At 53.6% G+C, this 13500-nt stretch overlaps 1 long non-coding RNA gene across 1 annotated transcript; it reads left to right on the forward strand.

Moving 5' to 3' along the window:
- The first annotated feature begins 8283 nt into the window (after window positions 1-8283).
- On the forward strand, window positions 8284-12073 carry LOC143661754 (uncharacterized). Its single transcript, XR_013164808.1, has 3 exons — window positions 8284-8445; window positions 9202-9309; window positions 11419-12073. It is a non-coding gene; the product is annotated as an uncharacterized LOC143661754 (long non-coding RNA).
- Window positions 12074-13500: the final 1427 nt, after the last annotated feature.

Raw genomic sequence — 13500 nt, forward strand, 5'->3', positions numbered from 1 at the left:
TTAAACAGGGAGATGAAAACTGAGAGACAGAAAAGAAGAGACTTGAGTAGGGAAAGCCAGAGGAGGGGTGGGGACGGGGACAGGATGGGGGGACTGGCAGTGGATGGCATCCCTGGGCCTCTTGGACCCTCAGCCTCCCCAGGCCCCAGGCCTGCCCCTTGGGCCCCTCCAGAGCCCATCACCCAGGCCTCAGCCAGGCAGGTCACCGGTGATGTGGGATAAGAGACTGGAAAACAAGTAAGGGGCACATTGCCACCAGCGAGGGGCAGCAGTTGCCTCAGTGGCACTGGGATCTGGGCGGCATGTCTGGAGCCCCGCAGTCACACTGAGGGAGGGCAGTCTGCTGCCAGGAACCCAGGAGGCGCAGAGAGGGGGCTGGAGAGGGCCCAAGCTGTGGTGCAGCAGAGGAAAGCACACATGCCACACCCGTACGTGATGTGTGTGATGCTCCAAAGTGTCATCTGCACGATGGTTCCTTCAACAGTCAACAACAATTCAGGTTGGCTTTATGGGCTTCTTCCAAGGGGCCCTGGTTTAGCTCACAGGAAACTACAGCCCAGAGAAGTCCAATCACTGCCCAAGGTCACACAGCTTGTGTAGGCTTTAGGGCCAGCATGAGGGCAGGGCCTCCTATATTCCCGAACCCCAGGCTTCATCCTCTACCCCAGGACAACAACCTGTGCTATGTGTACACAGTCTCTCTCTTCTGTTACTGCTGCGGAGAGTACGAATTTCCTACCAGGAGCCTGGGTGTACCTCAGAATCCTGCTGAGCACAGGGCTCCCGAGAGCTGCCCCCAGACACTGTCCTGCATCTCAGCAGGAGCCCACACTCCATCCAATGGAAAGGAAGAGGAGAGTGGCTGAGACGCCAGGCGGGAGGGCAGGTGCCCAGGGTGAGTCAGGGGCTAAGCCCGGGAGGCACGGTACATGGAGTAACACAGCTGATCTGCCAGCGACACAGCCAGTGCGATGTGGGTGGTGGTCAGCGGCCACCGCAGTCCCCGCTGTAGGAGATGGCCAGGGTGAGGCACCCACACCCCTGCTTCCCTTTTGACCCAGGACTCACCCCAAACTGACAACTGTGGGTCAAAGGTGTATATCCACGAACAACACCCGAAGGTTTAGGGGAAATGAAACATGAGATCACAAAGGGCTGATGTAAAAGGCACTGCATCAATCATTCTGGTTGGTTGGTTTTTTTTTTTTTGGATTTAAATATTTTATTTAGAGAAACAAAGAATACAGTTAGAGCCACCAAAAATGGATATCTTAGTTAGCATGTTTAGATAAATATCCAAATAATGATTGCAAAGCCTGTGCTTGTTAAATTTTATCAACCAATTTAAAGTTAAGGCAGACAAGGAAGAAAGTCTACATATGCAGGTATCAGTTTCTCAAGTTCTAAATATTCAACACCAACTTAAATACCACTTGATTAGCTTTCAAAACTGTGATGTTCTCAAAATATCAAGCAGAGAGAAACTTGCGAATCGTTTTGTAAAGCAACAAAATTCTCAGGTAATTCAATAAGCACCAAACAATAAAGACTCAATCTTCCAGCACCAGGCCTCGCCTAACGGGGGAGTGGGGCAGGTGGGAAATGGCTCCCCAGCAGCTCTCAACGGGACTAGAGAAAGTTCTGTCAACTTCATAAACTGAAGCAAGTATGGAACCTTCAGCAGTTACTCAAGATGGGATGTTTCGACCTAAAGGAAGCTGGGGCGAGGCACCCTCTCTGCCACCTTCAGTCCGAGAGGAGCCCCTGCACCCTCCCTGCTGCCCTGCGAGCCCGGCGGCCCGATCCCTGGGTAAGAGGCAGGACTGCTGCCCACCAGCGCAGCTGCATGCGCGCCGCACCCCAAACACACGCGTTTTGCACGGGTGAGGATTTGGGGTGTTTCATCTTGGTCTTTTGTATTTCTCCATCCTTGGCTTGTTTCTTCCAATTTCGTCGCCACCCGCTTTACCCAGGGCTCGGTCAAGTTATCATCACGTTGTAATGATCCCACTTCGTGCTGTGTGGCTAATGCCGGCGGGGGCTTTTCACGGTTCCTCAGTAACAGGGTATCGTGCTAATGCTCTCAGAACTAATCCCAATCTAGAAAATGTTGGCGGTGACACACACACTGTGGGAAGGAGACGCTCGGCCCCCAACCAACTCCTGATGCACAGTGCAGGGAGATACCAGAAAATTAAAACACGTTCTTAGAGCAAACTAGTAAATACCACAGACCAATGCAGTTTCTATTCAAAACCGCAGAATCACAAGTGATTTATCTGCTGGGGGTGGGGGGACAGCAAAGAAACCCCAAACCCTGGAGCCCGTGGGGAGCCCACGAGGCCGGCCTTGCTGGGATCCCGCAGGTCAGCACACTCCAGCCTCAGGGATTCTTCATGTGGCGAGTTTTCAATTCCAGTGAAAGAACATCAACAGGGTCTTCTACATTTACTCATGGGATAATCCAAGGACGAGACCCCAGCCATATCCATAAGTTTAAGGCTTGTGGGAGCACACGGAGAGGAGGGGCGGGTGCCCGGGAGGACGGCACAGCTGTGGGATTCTCAACCAAACACCACAGCAGCGGCAGTCCCAGCAGCCCCCCATTACTCCTCATACACGGCAGCAAGGGGGTTCCAGAGGCAACAGCTTTAGTGAGAAACTCTTCTGGGTCTGGTCCAGGGGGACTCTATGAAACATGGCACTTGCTGCCCTGAGAAGAAAAAAGGGGGGCGGAGAGGGTGGTGGGGTGCTGGGGTGACCACCTGCTGCTCCAGCTCCCCCCTCCCCCACTTCCTCCCCTGTTGCCCCCAGAAGGGCTGGATGGGGAGAGGAGACTCAGAGAAGCTCAGCTTCTCACTCCCCATGCCTGCCGTGGTGCCCCAGCGCAGGCACATGGCTTCGAGCGCGTACAGCGACCACGCAGTGGAGGTGGCTTTCTTTTCCGGACCGAGCAGGTGGCACTCCCCACCCCAGCATGGAGAAGGCAGCACCCCCCCCCCAGCATGGAGCAGGCTGAGCTCCCCCCCAGCATGGAGCAGGCAGCGCTGCCCCCCACAGTGGGACGCGTGGGGACAGACAGGACCTCTCCTCCAGGCTGCCCTGGGAGCCGTGGTGTCTGCTCTCTCCCGAGGCCCAGGCCAGCACGCGGGTGACCAGGCCGAGAGCATTTAACCGAATCAGTCCTCAGCCTGGGGGCCTGGAAGCTTCTGGGCCCCCTCAGCGCGAGGACAAGCTCTGGGTTTCCCACTGGGCTGAGCACACCCCTCCTCTTGCTGCCCAGCCCCGTCCAGTCCCCGTTATAAAGCCCAGCGTGGTGGCGCCCGGCTGCCTGCATGAAGCGGGCGAGGCCCTCGAGGACATGTCACCGTCAGGCACAGCACAGATGGGATCGAGCTGCTGTTCCTTTCTTCCTTGAGCCACTGCAGAGCCAGCTTCCTGGGTGCTGCCCCATCCCAGAGACCAAGCAGGCTGGGGGCCTGACCCCATGGGCGGAGCAGCACCTATGGCCATCACACGAGGGCCTCGCAGAGCGAAGTCACTGGACAAATCTAGGGAACCGAAGCTTTCCAACTTTTGCCTTATTAGTTTAAAACTTTCTAACTTTTACTTAATATTCCCTGGGATCAGACACTCAGTTCGGGGCAGGTCATAGAGGTTTCTGAGCCAGCCCAGGTCCCTCCCCTCCACCTTCAATGTCAGGTCAGTGGGAAAAGGGAAAAAAACACGATTTTCAAAAGAATGGACTAAGAATTTTTTAAGCAGCCCTCTTAGTTAGTAGGGCTATCAGAATAGACAACTGGTTTTATTATGATGTAAATTATCTTTAAATTTTAAAATAACATTTCAAAGAACATTACATTCTTTCTCCATATTCTGTGACTGCTTTGAGATTTTAGTCTAGACAGACTCACCCCTTTAAAAGTGAGCTTTTTGAGCTTAGGACCCTAAAATAGGGCTGTGTTGACATTATAAATAAACTCAAGAAGGAACAATGGCAGTGGTAAGCTATGTTTCTCCTTTCTCCTGGTGAGGTTTGAGTTAGTAGGAGACAGATAACACAGAAGAAATAAATTATGGAAGGAAATGAAATGTCTTGTGGGTATTAGTAAAAAGATCTAAGGCATTTTCAATACAGCATAGAAATTAAGAAACACAGCTCAGCCAATACAACCTATGATTTCCCAACAGAGGGTGAAGAAATCTATTGTTTTTAAGTGGGTTTCAGGGCCCCGTCCTGGGCTCCTCCATGGGGGTCTGTGAGACGTGGGGTGTGCCGCTCCACTCCAGGGGGAAGCAAACTCTCTCCAACTCTACACATGCTGAGAGAGGTGAGGGAGCTTCAGAAGGAAAATCTGAAGCAGCAGAGGTGGTTTCCTAAGGTTAAAGGAAAGAATCCATCTCCATACCATAAAAGGGCAGGGGAGACAGCAAAGGCTGACGTAGGCGCTGCAGCAGGTCATCGGGAAGGTGTAGCTAAGATAACGGACGAAGGTGGCTGCATTGAACAACAGATTCGCAGTGTGGACGCAACAGCCTTCCAGGAAGAAGACGCAGTCTCGGGCTTTCAGAGACAGGCAAGTTGAAGCTTCCGGGGGCAGGTGACCCTCGTAGGGGCCGCTGCAGCTGGTGACAGAAGCTGAAGCCTGTGCTCATGCACCACCTGGAAAATCCCAGGGCCCTGAAGCATTACGCTAACTCTGCTCTGCCTCTGCTCTATAAATGGAATGTCAAGGCCTGGAGGGGAGCACATCTGTTTACAACATGTTCTGCTGAATATTTCAAGCCTGCTGTTGAACCTACTGCTCAGAAAAAAGATTCCATTCAAAATATGACTGTTCACTGACAGCACACCTAACCACTGGAGAGCTCTGATGGAGATGGGCAACGAGATGAGTGTTGTTTTCATGCCAACACAACATCACTCTGCAGCCAAGGAGTCAAGGAATAACTCTGACTTTCAGATCTTACTATTTAACAAAAACATTTTGTAAGACTACAGCTGCCATAGGTAGTGATTCTTCTAGTGGATCTTGGCAGAACAAATAGAAAACCTTCTGGAAAGGATTCACCATTCTAGATGCCATTGAGGTGCAACCGGACTTAGAATATTCCATAAAGTTGATAAAGCAGCAGCAGGGTTTGAGAGGATTAACTCCAATTTTGAAAGAAGCTCTCCACAGTGGGGAAAACACTATCAAACAGCATCGCATGGTGCAGAGAATGCTTTCATGAAAGGAAGAGTGCAGTGATGAGGCAAACTTCATTGCTGTCTTATGCTGAGACATGGCACAGCTACCCCTGCCCTCAGCCACCACTGCCCTGACTGATCAGCAGCTGCCAACACTGAGGCAGGACACTCCACTAGCAAAAGATTACAACTCACTAAAGTCTCAGAGGATGGGTAGTACTTTCTGGCAATAAAATGTTATTAAGGTATTATACATTTTTTTGACATAGTGCTATTTACTGCATACTTAACAGACTACAGTATAATGTAAACATAAGCTTTACATGCACTGGGAAACAGAAAACTCATGTGACTCACTTTATCACAATGTTTACATTACTGTAGTGGTCAGGAACTGAACCCACAATATCTCCAGGGTGTGCCTGCCTCATATTTTCACCTCTATCCAACATCTATCATCTATCAATCCAACCTTCCATCATCTATCTATCATCTGTCTATCTATCTATCTATCTATCATCCATTCACCCATCAATCCGCTATCCATCCATCCATCCTTCCATCCATCCATCCATCCATCCATCCATCCATCCATCCATCCACATCCATCTATCCATCCACCAACTATCCATTCATCTATCCATCTATCCATCCATCCCATCTGGCCATCCACCCACTATCCATCTACCTGTCCGCCTATGGCTCTCTTGTCTTATCTTTATTAAAAGATCACTGGATGGCATACCTCTGAAACAACTATGCTGGATTGAGTCTGGGTTTTGTGTGTCTCCTCTGGTTTTATTTGGGCTGGGCCTCTGCTGGGATTTCCCCGGGACCAGCAGTGCTGCACAGGAAGCCTCTGCAGCCAGAGGTGGCTCCATCACCCTGAGGAGGCAGCAAGCCAATGGGGCCAGCCCCGCCCTAACCAAGAACAGCGATGGGGGCTTCAGGGGTTTCCGGACTTCCAGGCGGAGGAGAAAGCCAAGCCTGGTGCTGATTCAGCTTTCTTCTCATTGTGTTTCAAATGAAACAAAAACTGTAAACAAAAGGAAAGGAAAGCTTACAACCTGAAGACTCACTTTGAATCACAGCTGCATGCCCCTGCACACACTTGCGCCAGCACCATGGTAACACGGCATTTCAGAAATATAATTAGTTACCTTGAGAATATTCTAAGCAGAGATTAGCATCGCATTTCTGTGGGGAGCTGCTGCTCAGGGGCTTCTCCAGGAGGCTGGAGGCCACTCAACTGGCATCACCCACATGGGGGAACCTGTGGAGACTTCCAGAAGGTTAGGGCAGCCGCGCCGAGGCCAGAGGCTGCCAGTGCCTCCCTTCCGCCAGGCAGAGGGAAGGCAAGGAGGCCCTACCCAGGCCCTGCCTTAGGTCTCGGTTATCTTTTCTCTGAAAAAGTTTTATGGTCAAATTGCATGCTCATCCTTAATATGGCCTACTGCCATGTGGTTTTCTCCAGGGTCAAGCAAAAACAGTGAGTTCATTCTGGGCACCCACCTCCAACTTGAGGAAAATCTGTATTTCTCTTTTTAAAATACATTGAACAATAAATGTGGGATAATTACATTCTTACCCACAAACGAAGATACACTTTGCTCTATAAAGTCTATGAAATTTTGTAATAAAATGGGAGGCAGGGTGGCCCCAGATGCTGTGTGGACAGCAGAGGCTCGAACCTGAACTGGGGCTGGGGCTGCGTGGGGAGCTTCTGCCAGGGACGATGCCCGAACGCCAGGCTCACACGGTGCACAGAAAAGTTCATCGGTTGCCCAGTTCAGTTCCTCCCGGGGCAGTGGGTCAGGCCGGGCGCCCTGGCCTGGGAACAGGGAGGGAGGGCTGAGTGCGGCCCCGAGGGACGAGCTCCCAAGTCTGCCAGGGACCATCCGGGCTCTGTCACCCGCTAGATCAGGGAACGTGGGACAAGGGCCCAAGGGGCACGGGGCCCCGGCCCGGGCGCGACCTCCGTGGCCCCTTAGTGCACTGCAAGCGCAAAGCCAGAGCATGGGGACGACCCAAACCCCGCTCCCCGCCCGACAGGGGAGCGAAATGCGGAGGTTTCAAACAACAGGCTGTTCCTTGGCCATGAGGGCAGCGAAGCAGCCACACCCCGTGCCGCGGATGGGCCCGGGGAGGATCCTGCTGAGCAGACGAGCCACACCCCAGGCAGGATGAGGCTTGCCCAATGCGTCCTGAACAGGGGGCTCCACAGGGCCAGGAAGCTGGTCATGGGCTCTCCGGTGGGGCTGTGGGGGGCTGCCGGGGTGGGCCTGGGCAGGGCTCCCGGGGCGGGGCTGGGCGTCGCCACCAGGAAGAGCAGAGATTCATTTTTAGGCAATGAAAATGATGGATGCACAATCTGGATATATTAAAATCGTGGATTTTGTATCTTTTAAATGGGTGAACTGTAGGGTATGTGAATTATATCTCAATAAACCTTAAAAAAATGACCGGCCTAACCGACCTCACAGGCTAAAATGAAATATATGAAAACATCCTGAAAATGGTAAAGGTCTATAACAATTCAAGTTACTATTTAATTAATTGATCTGTAAGTTGTCAAATTATCAATAAGGAATTTTCCTTCTTAAGAGTTTCAAAATAAGTTTTGCTGATGATTTAACTTCCAAGTTAAGCCTGCATTTATTGTTTTTATTTTATTTTTGCAATCTGGAGCTGGCAAATCCATTCCTTTGGGAGCAAAAAGGATCCCTTCCTCCACCTTGGGGTCCGGGGCAGGCCGCGTGCTGTTCTATGGAGTATCTTCCACACGCCAAGAAGCAGAAATCCTGAGCCAGTGGTTTCAACCCTGCTTCAGCAGGGCTCCGTCCTTTGCAGGGTGTGTCACCCTGAACCCAAATGCATGCACAGATGCAGGGCCCTGTCTGGGGAGGGTGTGACCCTCGGCTGGTGCATCCCTCGGCAGGTGCGCCCCTCAGGTGGGTGTGTCCCTCGGCTACAGCTCAGGGGCCCTCGGGGAGCCGGGCGTATGCCTGGAATGAGGTTGCACATCTCTGTTCCTAGCACCTGTCTGAGCTCCTCCCCTTTCCTCTTCTTCCGGAAGGTGCTTCTGCACAGCAGTTACGAGTGTGGGCTCCTGAGTTGGGCTGGACCCACACCCTGGCTTCACCAAGTAAGCGTTTACCTTCTCTAGACCGCACCTTCTCGGGAGGTGAGAGACCACAGCACCATCTCAGAGAATGACGTGGATGAACCCAGGCAGAGGGCATGGACAGACACCGGTGGGTAAAGAGAACGCGTTGACTGGCAGCAGTTGTTCCCCTTCAGAGCCGATTCCTTCTTATAAGTCACTGCCTTTCCCGCGTTGTTCCCGACTCAAACCTTACCATCCCCTCCCCCATCATATCCCAGCCACGCAAACCCCCCACCAGATGCCTGCACGTGCACCTCTTCCTGGCCCTCAGCATGCTGAGGCTCAGACCCCTCCAGCCTTCCTCCAGCCACTGTCGCCCCTGCCTGCCGGGTGGCCGAGGGGACGGGTGCGACTATGGACATCCGTTGTGATGATGGCCGTCAAGTGTCCAGGGGGCCAAGGAGATCTGGAGGCAGGACACACAGACGCGGGGGCTCGTGTGCTCTCAGCACTGCACGAGCAACTGGATCCGAAGCGTAGAGTGCAGGGCAGGGCAGGCAAGGGGGCCCCAGGTGCTGGCTCAGGGGGTGGGGGCCAGCGAAGGCCCAGGGTGAGAGGCAGCAGGCACGGAGGCTGTGCTGCGTTCACTGGAGGGGGTGGGCAGAAGGCACCCAGTTCCCCGCATCTGGGGCTGTGCATGGGTGGAGCACAGCTGGAGGGGAGAGGGAGGGGGCTGGATGGGAGGGGACAGGAAGAGATGGGAGGGGTGGGGAGCAAGAGGAAGGGAACAGAGGGGAGGGGATGGGACAGGAAGGGATGGGATGGGTGGGGAGGGGAGGACATGGGAGGGGACACGGTACAGCTCCTCACCCTTCACATTTTCCCCTAAACTTGACCTCCACAGAGAAGCCCCAAATGGGAGCCCAGTGTGGTGGCTGTGCACTGTTGGCCAGGTGCGTCCTCTCTCTGCGCCACCCCCTGCCCTGCCTCACGGGGACCTGGAGGCCACAAGGTAAAAGCTTCATGCCATGTGGCATCAGCACACCTAAACCTTCCAGCAGTGCTCAGGAAACACCTCCTGAGTGACGGGAGGAAGCATTAATTCAGGGGCTCCTGCGTGGCCCTGGGAGTGGGAGAACGACCTGGACACTCAGGCACACTCGGACGGGGCCGAGGTCAAGGGTGGATGAGGCGGCAGGGCAGACAGCGTGGCCCAGAGTGGGGGGCCGGCATGGTGAGAGGGGTCTGGGTAAGGGTCTGGGCCCTGGCACCTGGCATGTGGGTGAGACAGAAACGTGAATTCGGGCATGTGCCCACTGGGGATGCCTGTAGGTGACTGCCCAGCATGCCAGCCCCTTTCTCCTCACACATGCTGCCTAGAAAGTATGCCCTTTGCCCTTCACCTTTCACCTTTCACCCTTTGCCTGTCCCTTTGACTGTCCTTGTCCCCACCAGACCAACAAATGCTTGTGCACCACCGACCCCGCTGACCCTGCCCCTCACCTCGGAGCCAGTACCCCATGGCCACAGGGGCTGCAGAGACACAGCTGTGGGGGGCCAGAACCCAGCAGAGGCCCCGAGGGCCAAGGGCAGGGTCGGGGCCATGCAGCTTAAAGAGCTGCCCATGCATCTGGGACTTGGGGTGGACAGGGTGCCATAGGGGACCACAGAGCTCTGGGCACTGGAGGGCTACAGGAGGACACAACTGTGAAGAGAGGAATATCACAATAAAGCAAGAGGATCATGACACTTTCATGGCCATAGACAACTTGAGAAAATGCAGAGCAAAACCCAACTGCAATATATGCCATCTGCTGCCCCAGCAAAGGAGAAGGCGCCGTGGCCAGCAGTCAGGATGCACGGGGGAGCTGTCCCCACGTCACCCACCCTCCACATGAGGACCAGAAACTCCCACTTCCCATCCTCTCGCTGCAGCGTGGATGCTCCTCCCTCCAAGGTGTTCCCTGCGGGGCGCTGCTGCCTCTGCAGGTGCCAGACCCCCAGACACCCCACCCATGCCACAGAGCTGGCTGCAGCGGGGGTCTGGGGTCAGGATACTGGGAGCAGATGCTCTCTATCCCTCATCTATCCTTCCTCCCTCCTCTCTCCCTCTGCCCTCTCTTTTCTTCTCCTTTTAAAGAATGGCTGTCCCAGAGCACCCCACAGGCAACTAAAGACACCAAGGCCAAGAGTTCTTAGCTGGTTGCCAGCATGGGCGTATATAACCTCCTGGAACTGAATACTTCATGTGTGCATGCATGCGTATGTGTGCATGCATGAGTAGTGCGTGTGTATGTGTGCATGCATATGTGTGTGCACACAGGTGTGTGGGTGTGCACGTTTCTCTGGGCAGAGTCTGCAGTGTCACTGTGCTCTTAGGAAGGCCCCAGAGCTGGGATCAATGGCGACACCACGGCTCACAGTCGAGTGTGCCATGGCTGTTTGTGTAACAGCATTCACACTCAAGCACAGGGCAATCAGTTGCTATTCTGGCCTTTGACAGCAGAGCTGAGTCATTGCTGGGTCCGCACAGCCCCCAGAGTCCCAGGTCCTGCTGCCTGGTGGCTGGTGAGGCTGACCCGGGGCAGACGGGGTCTTCTTGGGCTGCCAGCAGACTTGTGCCCAGCGAGGAAAGCAGCACTGCAGCCAGGGGCAGGCAGCTGCGAGAAGGCACCCCAGCTCCCCTGACTGGCCCTCCGCCCTCCGCAGAGTCTGTTGGGCAGGGGTAGGTGCCCGGAGCCATGTATACTGGAGGAGCCCCACTCCTGGGGACCACTGGCCATGCTGGGGGAGCTCCACTCCCCGGAGTGCTGGCCACAGACTGACCCGAGAAACCGCATGCAGCGGCAGCTCCCCTGGAGGAGTGCGGAGATGTGCCCACGCAGTGCCCTCAGCCAGTGAAGGACATGCCTTAGGGGCGCTTTAACACTGGTGACAATCAGCATGATGGAACGTTTTCCTGTGCTACCAAATAACCAAAAGTCTCAGCCCATTGTAATGTGTTTTAAGCTGGTTATTTCCATTTTGATGAACAGTGTATTACATTCATTTCATTTTCTTTAAGTCATGAGCAGTTTTAGTTTTATTTTTGGTGGCACTTGTCTATCTGACCTACTCATAGGTGGATCCGTTTCTGTGGCTGGACTTTAATTATACTCGTGCAAACTCAGCAGAGAGCAGAGCGAGCCTGTGTGATCACTGAAGAACACAAGCAACATGGCACCATTCCATCGTAGTGTCTTCCATGCCTGGCATTTCCAGAATGCTGCACTTTATCAAAACCTGCACTTTGGGTGTGCATAGAGTTCTGCACAAGCTGACCAGGCACCTCCACCATAGGGCCTTTGCACGGCCTTTGCACTGTCTGTGGCTCCTGCTGGGAGAGCCCCTGGAGACCTCCATGGTCGGACCCTTACCTCCTTCGAGTCTTTGTCCCATGTCGCCTTCCTGCTAAGCGTTTCCCCAAGAAGTCACTTAACATGGCACCCTAAATGCCAACCCCACACTCCCACCCCACAATTCCCTTCTCCCCTTCCCCACAGCATTCCTTCCCCCTCTTCTCCTGATACACCAGGCCACCTGCTTGTGATCTGGTGCATGAAGTGTCTTCTCTGCTGGAATGCAAACTCAATCTGGACTGAGACTCCATCTCCTAGTTGGCTGTGACATGCTGGGAATAGTGCCCAGCATGAAGCTGACACCCATCCAACACTGCGATGAGCTGAGCCTGAGTCCATGGGCACATCACACGGTGATGAGATCCAGCTCCCACAATAAAAATTCTGACTTCATGTGCATCGTCTATAAACCCGGCCCCTGGGTATACTAAGGTACCCTAATGCTCATACTTGGAAACCCAATTGCATATCGCAACATTTTACATCTAACTTGAGGAAGCAGAAGCAACTTTTTCTGCAGGCATTTTAAAAATGGAGTGCAGTCTTCTGGCTTCTCATGTTATTCTCTGAATAACTCTGTTGAAAGGTTATCAAGTATGAAACAAAAAGTGTGTTGAAATACAAACTCGGCCGAGCTAACATCAAGGTCGAGAGTAAACCCATAAAAGAAGAAACTGTTTTCTCCAGAGTTATAAACTGAAAAGGCACACAACCTCAGTTCCCACAACCTCCCTGTGGTCTAGGTGTGGGACAGCCCAGCACACCTGTGCAAAGCCCCACAGGTGAGCAAACGGCAGCCACTAAATCGGTGCCCAGGGACCAAATAACCCAATGCAGGTGGGATGTGTCTGCTCTTACCCCTACTTCCCACCACGGCCTTCTCACAGCCGTTTGCCCTGCCTCCCCCTCCTCCCCCTCCCTCCCCCACCCTCCCCCTCCTCCCCCTCCCTCCCCCACCCTCTCCCTCCTCCCCTGCGCCTGTGTGCGTGATTGTTGTAGAGTCATGGCTGGCATTTCTTCACAAGACTACTGCTCCTGTTTAGCTTTGTATTTGGTTATTTTTTTTAGGATCCAAATAAATTTAGAGCAACTCTTGTTCAGCTGTTTCGGGCCTTCAGGAAAGGTTGGGCTCCACATCTCACTGTGGCTCTGAGTAAGGCACATGATAAGTCATCCACACAGAGGTTTTATTTCCCACTAAAACTTGCCAACTTGTTTATTTTCCAGATATGGTAACAGAGAAAGTCTAGCCTCAGGCATCAAAGAGTCACAAATATCTGCCTGTTATTGTATTTTATTCAGAAAGTACAATAGTGAAAATCTATAGCCACACACAGCCACTCAAATCGTTACCCTATTTGGTGCATGGGTTTTAGTCACCTTGACATCAAGTACCTTCCTAGGGGTGATTTTCATCTAACCCTCTCTTGTACACAGACAACTGACTTTCCAGAACTCCCCGCGTTTGTGCCCAGGAATGGGTGATGCTGGAGGCTCTCAGCGCAGGTCATGGGGACCGAATGGCCTGTTTCACATGTGGCAAGGCCCGTCCCCGGCCAGCAGGAGAGGCCCAGCTGTCCCCACGTGAGGACACCAGGCCAGGCAAGACAGGGCCTCTGGGGCCACCCAGCTGCGGGAAGAGAATGGCCAGCTGGAGCTGCCCCTGCCGAGGCCACTCTGCCCCACCCACGAGGAAATGCCTGGCGCATGGTGCGGCCCCTTCTCCCCGCCCGAGCACCCTGGGCAGCCCGTGGCCCTGGGGGTGATGGTGGCCGAGAGTCCAGAAGTGCAGCCAGGACAGTCCT

Source organism: Tamandua tetradactyla, chromosome 2, assembly GCF_023851605.1.
Source record: "Tamandua tetradactyla isolate mTamTet1 chromosome 2, mTamTet1.pri, whole genome shotgun sequence".
Lineage (NCBI taxonomy): Eukaryota > Metazoa > Chordata > Mammalia > Pilosa > Myrmecophagidae > Tamandua > Tamandua tetradactyla.